Source organism: Syngnathus scovelli, chromosome 3 (genome assembly GCF_024217435.2).
Source record: "Syngnathus scovelli strain Florida chromosome 3, RoL_Ssco_1.2, whole genome shotgun sequence".
Classification (NCBI taxonomy): domain Eukaryota; kingdom Metazoa; phylum Chordata; class Actinopteri; order Syngnathiformes; family Syngnathidae; genus Syngnathus; species Syngnathus scovelli.
Window position 1 is genome coordinate 13,867,580 of NC_090849.1, and position 10,164 is coordinate 13,877,743.

Sequence of the window (10,164 nt, forward strand, 5' to 3'; positions counted from 1 at the left end):
GACAAACGTTACACCAGTAAAGTTGAATGAGTTCTTCCTCCATCCCCTTGAGCACCCCACCTCTTCCTCCAATGTAAGGCAAGAGGACTCCATTGCCTCATGACTGTGTGTATATGTGTGTGAGATTTATGTGTCTTTTCCAGACTCAGTTGGAGCTGGGAACATAGAGCCTACCCCCAACCTCCCCCCACTTACCCAACAAAGCTCTCTGAAAATGTGTGTGAGAGGTTTTGGGGGATGTTCCCCCGAGAGGCAAATAGAATTAAGGAGCCAACTGGAGTCACTGAAACTATGCTCGTCCTACTCGACTTAGAGGAGAAGCACACAACTGAGCCTCTCGGGGCTCCTTCTAGCAAGTGCCTCTGTTCCTGCTTATACTGCTGCATGCCCTTGTAGTTGTAACCACAGTGATACGATTCATTTGCAGTGGTGTTTTTATATGAGTGGCCACTTTTATGAGGCACAGTTCAATGGCGTCAATCATAACTACCCAATCCACTATTTAAAAAAAAAAAAAGAAACATTGGCAAATGCTAGTCAAGCCCATTAACGCAGATTGCACCATTTACAGGTTAACATTTTGTATCTCATTATTACGCATCAAAATGTGTTCTCGTCCATCAGTGTATTTGCTTCAGTGCTTCTACATCCAGTGGAGTTGTTTCGATCACACACCGTATGTCAAATGCTAAACTCCCATTTGTATAGCAATAATGAGTTTTAAAAGCGGCTTTTGGATTAAAGAAGCAATTTCTATTCATGCGTCTAGAGTTGCGCAAATTGTAGCTATCCGTTTTTGTGGCTTGTTGCTTCAACAATGTAAATACCCACAATAATGTAACAAAAAAAAAAAAAAAAGCTGTTGCTGTGTAAAGACATTTGAAAGTTTTGGATAAACAATGGATAAAGCAACCACACACAAAACACACCCATCATTAGTTCTTCAGACACTTATGTCACACATTTATTCTGGTCAGACTGCAGGCTGGAATCCATGAGGACATCTCATGTTGCGCATCAACACTTCCATGAGGGCAGTGTGAGCTTTAAGTAGGTTAGAGGAAGGCATGCGCACTCCACTTGGTTCTTGGAGACCTCCAGGCGGTAAATGATTGTGTCAGAGAGGCCGCTGCTCATTATCGACGTGCTCACTGGCTGCAAGTCGTAGCAGCGGAGCAACTCCTGCGGCCCAGCAGCTGCCGCGCAACGGCCGTGGGTGATGGAGAATGTTATGGATCAACTGTAGCAGCATAGCGTGCACAGTAACGCAGTGCGGAGCACAATGCATCGCTTTGTATTGATCCCATCACAGCAAACTGTGGCATGTACATGCTGTTTTATGTAGCTGCAATGATGAATGCTGTAAAGCTTGTGGCAGCAAAATTGAGCAAGACTGAAAACCAGATGCTCAGCTCTACTGCTCTAGTTCTTTGGACTGAATAATATTGAAGACTGAAACTGGTATTCGAGTAATTTCAGACATCTTATTTGGCCTCGAGTACCTGATTATTTACGTGCACACCCAGGAAGAGGTCAAGCGAACCGCAGCAACAGTAGCTTGCAGATCTGCAGGTCTGCTGAAAAGATTATTTTTTTATTTTTTCATAAAATACTTTTAAAACTGTATTTTATTGACCACCTTCAGTTAAGATTAAGTTTTTAAAAATCAGCCCTAAGATTTTCTTCACTATTATGGTGCATGTGCCTCCACTGGTCTAAACACGGTTTCATTTGTGGAATATGAGTTAGACAGCAAATTTGAACCATTTTTATGTATCTCAGAGGACGGCCATTTTGCCACTGTCGACTGAAAATGACATCGCAGTTGCCCGTGAGCCTGTGTGTATTACTCCTTAGAAAACTGCAGCGGACCAGACATGATATGCTAGAAATCAAGTCTGGCTAGACTCGTAAAAAATAACTGCTTAATGATGCAGCAGTAAAATATACACATTACTAACCTGAAGCACTTTCACTGTGACTGCATGCCTTTCATGTAATATGAAGCAGGGAGACTATGGGATCGTTTGTCAACCTGATTTGACGATGATGTTGAACCTGAATTGAGAGTGAGGTCCCATATGTACCACACATTTCAAAAGGTGTCCTGCGTGCACTTAGACAAAGTCCGTCGTGCACAACAAGATAGAGTTTGCAGCCTCGCATACCTTGTGATATTTACACTTGAGGAGCACACGCTCACATGGGGGAAGGGTGGCGTATGTAAGCAAAGGCATATGATCCGCATGCTGCATGCACCTGAGTAGTCTGACATTGAATTCTGCTATCTCAGTTAGGCAAGCTCCTCAACCCAAGACACATGTTTTCAATCTAGGTCGGCCCAATCCAGGCGTTGCCCAGAATTCCGTGAGAAGTATCAGGCACACAGAGATAGAACAAAGCGATAAACTTCAATGATGTATCCAACAGGGATTGCCTACTTATTAGAAATAGACTGCTACTTCTTTGGTACCGAAAGGGTTAGCAATTTGATACACACCATTGAAATATCAAATTTTGTTACCATGCAACAGTCTCATTGGTTCATTTCATTATTTACAGCAGATTGTCATGAAGATGTTTACTTGTTTACCTTTTGGCTTTGACATCAGACAGTGTGGACTGGCCTAAACATCTCGGCTGATCACGTCATGGGAAGCTAAACTTGGCCTGGGAGGAACATGATGTAAATTATACTGTATTTATTGTTTAGTGACATTTCACACACAGCTCACTGTAGTCTAATGGGCTCAAGTTTCCAACAGACTGGAGTGAACATGTTGAGAGGAAGAGGGGGGAAAGACGATGGAGAGCCGTCGGTGGGGGCGGATCAGGACAAGATCAATGGGTGTGACAAGGAGTGCAGGAGGCAGCAGGGGCCTCCAAGTAGGCCAATAAATAACATCCTAGTGAAACAGCCCCCGCCCCGCCGCGCCTCTCGATCCCCCCTAGCCCAGCCAACAGGGCCCCTTTAGATTATCGGCCACCATGTCGGGGGGATGGAAGACCATGGTGCACAATACACAGCTCATACGGGATCGTCACTCACCTCCTGCTTCCATTTGTTGCACATTCATCTTTCAACATGTGTGTGAGTTTGTTCAGGGGGTGGGGACTTGGTGGAAATGGGGGTGGTAGCGACTTGGAAGAGGGGTGAGGAGGTTATGAGTGTAAATGGTGGATCCTCTACTTTTTTTGTTCCCTCACCCCATTTCTGCGAAACACTACCTTATATTCTGTCATGTCAGTTAATGGGGGCTTAAATATTAGCCACAACGACTTGTAAACCAAGGCTAGAAGAGGAAAACACATTCTTGCATACAGTCAGCTCTGCCTGAAAGACTGACCATGATTTTTATGTCACAAATTTATCTATTAATTTTTTTTTTTTAAATTCATTAAATTGACTGTCCTATATGGATGGCGAACTCTGATCTTTTTTCTCTCCATACAACTCTGTAAGAAAATATACTGCATATAAACCTTTGATGATATAGATTCCACCAAAAGGTATTTTTTTCACATTTAGTATGGGCCTAATAATCCTTTAAAGTTAGGTAGTATAAATAAAACTGCATTCAACTACATTATTGTCAGAGCTGCTTCCCAAGATAATGCCAGCTTACGACTTGAAGTATAAAATGACATCTATTTTTTTTTTTTAATTCCAAAATGGTTGAAGTAAAAAAGAAACATCTAAGCGATTCTAAAATAAACATATGACTAAAATGTCACTCAGTAGAGCACAGACCTATGCTGAAGTAAAAAAAATGTGTGGAAATGTCGTTGATTTGTCCATCTGTTCGCTAGACAGCAAGCTAACTGTGGTAAACAAGAAGTTTTGCAAATTTTGTATGCACAATGTGACTAGCATTCCAATGCCGGAACGAAAAATTTAAATCAATTAAAACTGTGAGTTTCGGCATTTCTATTTTTGTTTACATGCTTAGAACACAACCATTGCAGTCAGAATGAGGCTTGTAATTGACTTAGTACATCCTGGGAGCATTCCACGCACGTCGCAGCAGTTGAGCTAGACTCGAATGTGTAGGTGGATGTAACGGTCTGATGATGAAAACATTTATTTGAACATTGAAATGTCAGCTGTCACTCACAATACAATACCATGTACACTTCAAGGCATACAAATAGGCTGTTGTGATGTCTGCCAAAAGTCAGAACCTGTAGGTAGTTGTGGCCACAGCAGGTTGTTAGCAGAGATGATACGGGGGTGACTTTAGTGTCTGCCAAAATTCTTAAGTGAAGGCAGCGGCTACAAATGACTAACAGATGCTCTTGGCTGACAATTACCTGTATGCCAGAACAATCAGCCTGGACTTTGCAGGCATAAGTTGTGTGACCTCCATGAAACTATGCTAGGAGAGTTTTCCATGCAGAGATTTTCGGATGTCAGCAGTAATGAAAAGACAAATTATGGAAAATTTAATACATATATGTATGTGTATATATTTCTTAGGTATGTAGGTTGATAGATGGATGGATAGATAGATAGATAGATAGATAGATAGATAGATAGATGGATAGATGGATAGATGGATAGATGGATAGATGGATAGATGGATAGATGGATAGACAGACAGACAGACAGACAGACAGACAGACAGACAGACAGACAGACAGACAGACAGACAGACAGACAGACAGACAGACAGACAGACAGACAGACAGACAGACAGACAGACAGACAGACAGACAGACAGATAGATAGATAGATAGATAGATAGATAGATAGATAGATAGATAGATAGATAGATAGATAGATAGATAGATAGATAGATAGATAGATAGATAGATAGATACTAGTCCTGCGCATGAATGAGTTTCACACCGGATGCCCTTCCTAACACAAGTCTTGGCAGTTAGAACCGGCCTACAGTTTGCACTGGGTATTAACCAATAGTGATACATTGGAGTTCTGCTTCGCTCAAACAGAAGAAAATGGAAAAGGTTCATGGCACCTTTCTGCCAGATTCTGCATTCAAAGGTAGCAAATGCACCACTTTGAAAGTGTGCCAGCCAAGTTGCCATGTCTACCTGTCACGTTGACACGTTTTAAGTGCCTCAAAGGTTTTACAAGATGGCTTCATAAGACTCTCTTGATTTCCATTGGGGTGCTGAAACTTCTTCAAAACTCCAATAAAGCACCACACAGCTGTGCAAAGTTCAACACCTTCATACCTTCATGTCAAGAGTTTTCTCTGTATTTACACTGCAGATTTGTAGAACCCAGCCGCCAATGCTGCTAAAATATCATACACTTCAAAAATTTTCAAGTGTTTGTTGAACAAATACATTTATTTATCGGTGTGTTGAATAGAAAATTCGATACCCTGCACAATGGCTGCCGGGTTTCATCGTTTGATTTTATCCATGATATTAAGTATGTGCATTCATCTACGCAGACAGCATGATTTATTTCACAATGTATGAAGAAAGGGTGAAAAATAGATCCCATTTCACTTTCAATGACCAGTCATCCATTTTCAGTGCTGCATGGAAATGTACTTGAAACTATCTCAATTGTGAAAAATACAGTCAGCGTCTCCTTCCTTTCAAATGCATCCCTGTGGTGCGCTCATTCTCATTCAAGCAGCCTTTAAGAACCAGCTGCTGCTTAGTATCCAGCAGTGGGCTCGCACATTATTTCTGAAAGCATGTGCAAAGTCCATTTCCATGATGGAAAGCACAGATGAAATTTGGAGGTGTATATTTATCCATCCTAGATGGCTCTGTGCAGTGTGTATTTGTAGAAGGATAAAACACAAAGGAAAAAATGTGTCATATAACACAGTGCAGATGCTTGAAGCATTCCGGCCTTTTTAAATCCGATACCCTGTAGATTTTTTTTTATCCTTGTCTACAATTATTACTTAGAAATTACATGCATTGCTGCCTGTAAAAATCTTTTTTTTTTTTTACCACCACCACTGATGTGGAAATTTAAGGTAATGTTTTGTGTTTGTCAAATGGCATTAAAAATAATCACCTCAATCAGCTTTGTTTTGAGCATAGGGAAATATATAAAGAGGAAAATCTGTCTTCAGTGCATCCAAGCAAACCCATGTTGACAGACAATTATTTTAATTGCAACGTTGGCTCTCTGAATGTTGAATAAACTGAGCACAATTAGGAGAGAATATATCTGTCACCCCCTTTCTACCTGTACTGTTCACGTTCGCAGGGTAGTTAGCGCTTATTCCAGCTGACTTTTGCGAGGCGCCGGGGGTGGGGTTACACCGTGGATGGCATCACCTGTCAATGACAGCATTGCCAAATGAAGGAGATGCCAGGCAAGGGCCAGTTACACCAAGTGAGGTGGAGCTTAACCATGTTTGCAGGTGGCTCAGACCCAGACGTGTTTGTCATCGGTTCTTCAATCAGAAGAACTCATCGAATGCATTATGATTATCACCTGTAATATATTTTTTCGTGCTGTACTTGTGTTAGAGCATTTTTGTTTTTTACATTTAAAACTCAGAATCTTTTATTAAATGTTTTACCTCTTTACTTTGTATTAGATAAAGATTGATTTTGATGATGTAAGTGGCAGTTGTGTGCTATTACAGTTAATTCTGTTTTTGTACAGTATTATTGGTTTCTCTAATTACAACAGGATGATGGTGAAAGTAGTATATACGAGTTTTAAGACTAAGACACATTATGATGTGTCTTGATTCAAAGAAAAGCATTCATATGAAACGCTCATGTTTTTTAATGTAGTAATAATAAGTGTTTAGAACTGCAGAGTTTGATGCATAGGTGGAGAGAAAGTCGAGCATGCACTAGCAGATACTCACTGCAATCCTCTTTATGGTTCACAGCCAGTCGCTTAGGAGCAAGCACTGCATAAGAGCCTTGCGTGGACGATCAAAGCAGCCATCATCGTATGCTGATACATTTGGCCTGGAGACGAAAGAGAGGAGACAAGCCCGTGAAGATGGAGAATGATTCACATGGAGGACAAAGAAGAGTGGGTGCATGGGAACACTAGAGATTTACACTGCTGCATGACATTTTCAGTGAGGAAGTGGAACGTGGCAGCTTTCTTTTTACATGATGAACATTTAGTACCTATCACACACACGCACGCACACGCACACACACAGACTGGCTGAATTCTGTGAAATCAGCCAGCAGGGCTGTGACTCACCATTTGTGTAATACAACAACCTGCTCGTACAAGCCTCAAGGAGCATGGCAACGTGCACAAAAGTGCGTCTGAAACAGGTATGTGGGGACGACGTTGAAGGCAAAGCAAGGCAAGGCAAGGGAGTCATATTTCTTTTCCATTGTTTTCAAATAGTTAAATAGCTACCGTGCTGCTTCCTGCAAAGATACCATCAGGACAAAAAGTATCTTATCTAAAAAACAACAACACTGGAACGCGAGCAACAATTTAACAGTATATGTTGCCAGCTTTGGGAGCCACACCATCAACAACACAAGCTCATTAAACACAGACCCTTCCAACCCTGTGATTTGCACCAAAGGGGGTCAGGTGGTTGCCAAGGCAACCTTTCAGCTTAAACGGCCTGTGTCTTTTTCTTGAATATCATAGGCAGCTGTGTGATCGGGATCGGTGGACCATTAAAGTCATTATGATCAGGATCAAGGTGCAGTCATTCCTTCCCACCTGGCTGACACCTCCTCCATCCTCCCTTTCGCATCAAATCCCCCGATTTCCCCGTCCCTGCATCTATTGTTTTTAAGCCCAACCTGTTTCTAAGGCAACATGTAGACAATCTCCTTCACGCCAACACGCATAATGAAAACATCATCCCTGTTTTCAGAGGCTGTCAATCATTTTGGCTAAGTAGCGATAGGTAAACTGCAGTGGTGAAACCACAGCCGCCATCTGATTCTCATTATGATAATCTTCACACCAGCTTTAAATATCCTCTTCAGGTTAAACGGCTCACAAAGGACAAAGAAGACAATGTCAATGTCTTTGCATACGTCTTTCAATGGAAATTTTACTTCCTGTAGTAGACGGTGTAATCCATGTTTACACTGTCGAGTGTGAAGTTTAATATCGGGTTTATGGCAGGAAAACCATGGCACATTTATATAAGTCTTTCCTGTGGGCCTTCCCCATGCACACGCACACGCACGCACACACACACACACACACACACACACACACACACACACACACACACACACACACACACACACACACACACACACACACACACACACACACACACACACACACACACACAGCCACGACGAGTGGGAGGTGTGATGCCAGCTAGCGACATGTTTGAAATGTGCTCTGAGTAGTCCACTCTCCGTAATCACACTACGGCAGCTCTAATCCATTGAGGTCTGCCAGCTGTTTTGTTCGATAGCGTTAATAAATGAGCTCTTTTCAAATCGGACTTCTATCTAAAGCATTAACCACACTTTATGGGTGGGTATGCGTGTTTCATGTCTTTCGTTCACATCTTGTCACTGTGACACCTGGGTGCATTTTTCACTGCCTGTCCAAAAAAGCACCCGAATTTAACCAAGCAAATAACTGTTCCTCTGTATAATTAAAGTGGCAATTATTGTCTTTAAAATGTCAACTTGAGTTAGTTATTCAACCCTTTTTTATTATTATGCACAAAGGCATATGCTGTGATGGTGGAAAACATGCTCATCTGTTACTGAAGGGTTACAAATTGCATTAAAAAAAAAACTATGCAGATGGCTGAAACTGCGAAAATTGGCTTTAAAGCTTTCCAAGGCAATACAACCCGAATAGTCATGAGTCATCGTGTTTTCCAGGAAGCGGTGTGATTGGAAAACAACCAAAATGAAAGTAACATTTTCCCACACATGATGTGAAAAGAGCTCAAGGAATTGTGACTGAACAGCTGCATGGATTTGAGGGAAAACACAAAGGAATCATGCAGCAAACCGGGGGGAGACTTTTGATTATAAAAGATCCATAAAGATGGCACAAAGAATGAATGATGAATGAATGAATGAATGAATAAATAAATAAATAAGAGGGTTCAGGTTGTTTATTGGCACTCTCAAGAGAAGCTTACTATCAAACATGGATTCAAAACCTCCACAAAACTTTTCCTTTAAGTTTGCTACCTTAATGCTAACACATCATGGGAAACACGACTAACAGACTAACAAATAGCATGCATGGGGCATTAACGACTCTAGCTTTGTTAACATAAATAGTGCAGTAACACATGTAGACAGACAATATAACAATACCCACCGTCACACTTTCTTTATCGTCTTCAATGAACAACTACAATTGCGGAAATCGCGACTGCCATGTAGTTTATCTTTATGTCTATTTTATACTGCCTCCAGCTGGCCAAAATAGCGCACGTCAGAAGGAGTTGCACAATGTCCATTAAGTTACTGCAAAACATGTGGTAAACTATTCTTTACATTCTTTCTATTTAATTATAACATACTGTCAGAGTCCTTTATTTCTTCTTAATACCTACAAATTATGGAACTAGTATGCCTGAACATTTGATAACCGGTGAAATCTATCACAATATTGTAAAGTTGTCCCATAATAATGCTCATCCTCGGATTGGTTGATTAGATCAGCCAAGTTGAATGCAATGCATATTATTTACAATAGTTTAGGCTTTTGTTATGTTATTAATTAATTGAAGGCTGAGGTACCAAATGCATGGCCCACCACTTAAAAATACAACAGTGGCATTTGTATGGCAGTCTGCGTGTTAGCCACTCCTGCTCTTGCTGAACATGCTGAAAATGTACTCATTAAACTCTTTGGGTTTTCTTTAAATTGTGAGGTTAACAAGGGGAATAACACATTTGCGAAAGCATAAAATGATTAAACCAATGCTTAATATAGACAAGGCGCATCTGATTCAGCAGATATGCAGCAAATGATTCCAGCCCAAAGAAACCAGCTATGGCCGTCTGTTGAGAAATGGGCATCTTCTTCCAGCTCACCTCCCACGTCTCGGTTTTCGTTTAGTGGGGAGTGTGGCTCGGATATTGAGTGCTAGAGCAGTGAAGTGGGGGGTTGAGCGTTGAGGAGCAGATGGGAAATTTCAATGAGGTGGAAAATCCACATCATGGCTTTGCAGGGCATTGATAAAGCTGGTACAACAGCACCCTCGTGTGGATAATCCAGAAAGCAAACTACGC

General features: G+C 41.3%; 1 long non-coding RNA gene across 1 annotated transcript; it reads right to left on the reverse strand.

Annotated features, from left to right (window-relative positions):
• Positions 1-5,416: 5,416 nt before the first annotated feature.
• On the reverse strand, positions 5,417-9,384 carry LOC125994620 (uncharacterized). The gene is made up of 3 exons (XR_007490654.2): positions 9,245-9,384; positions 6,819-6,924; positions 5,417-6,273 (listed from the first exon to the last, which is right to left on the reverse strand). It is a non-coding gene; the product is annotated as an uncharacterized lncRNA (long non-coding RNA).
• Positions 9,385-10,164: the final 780 nt, after the last annotated feature.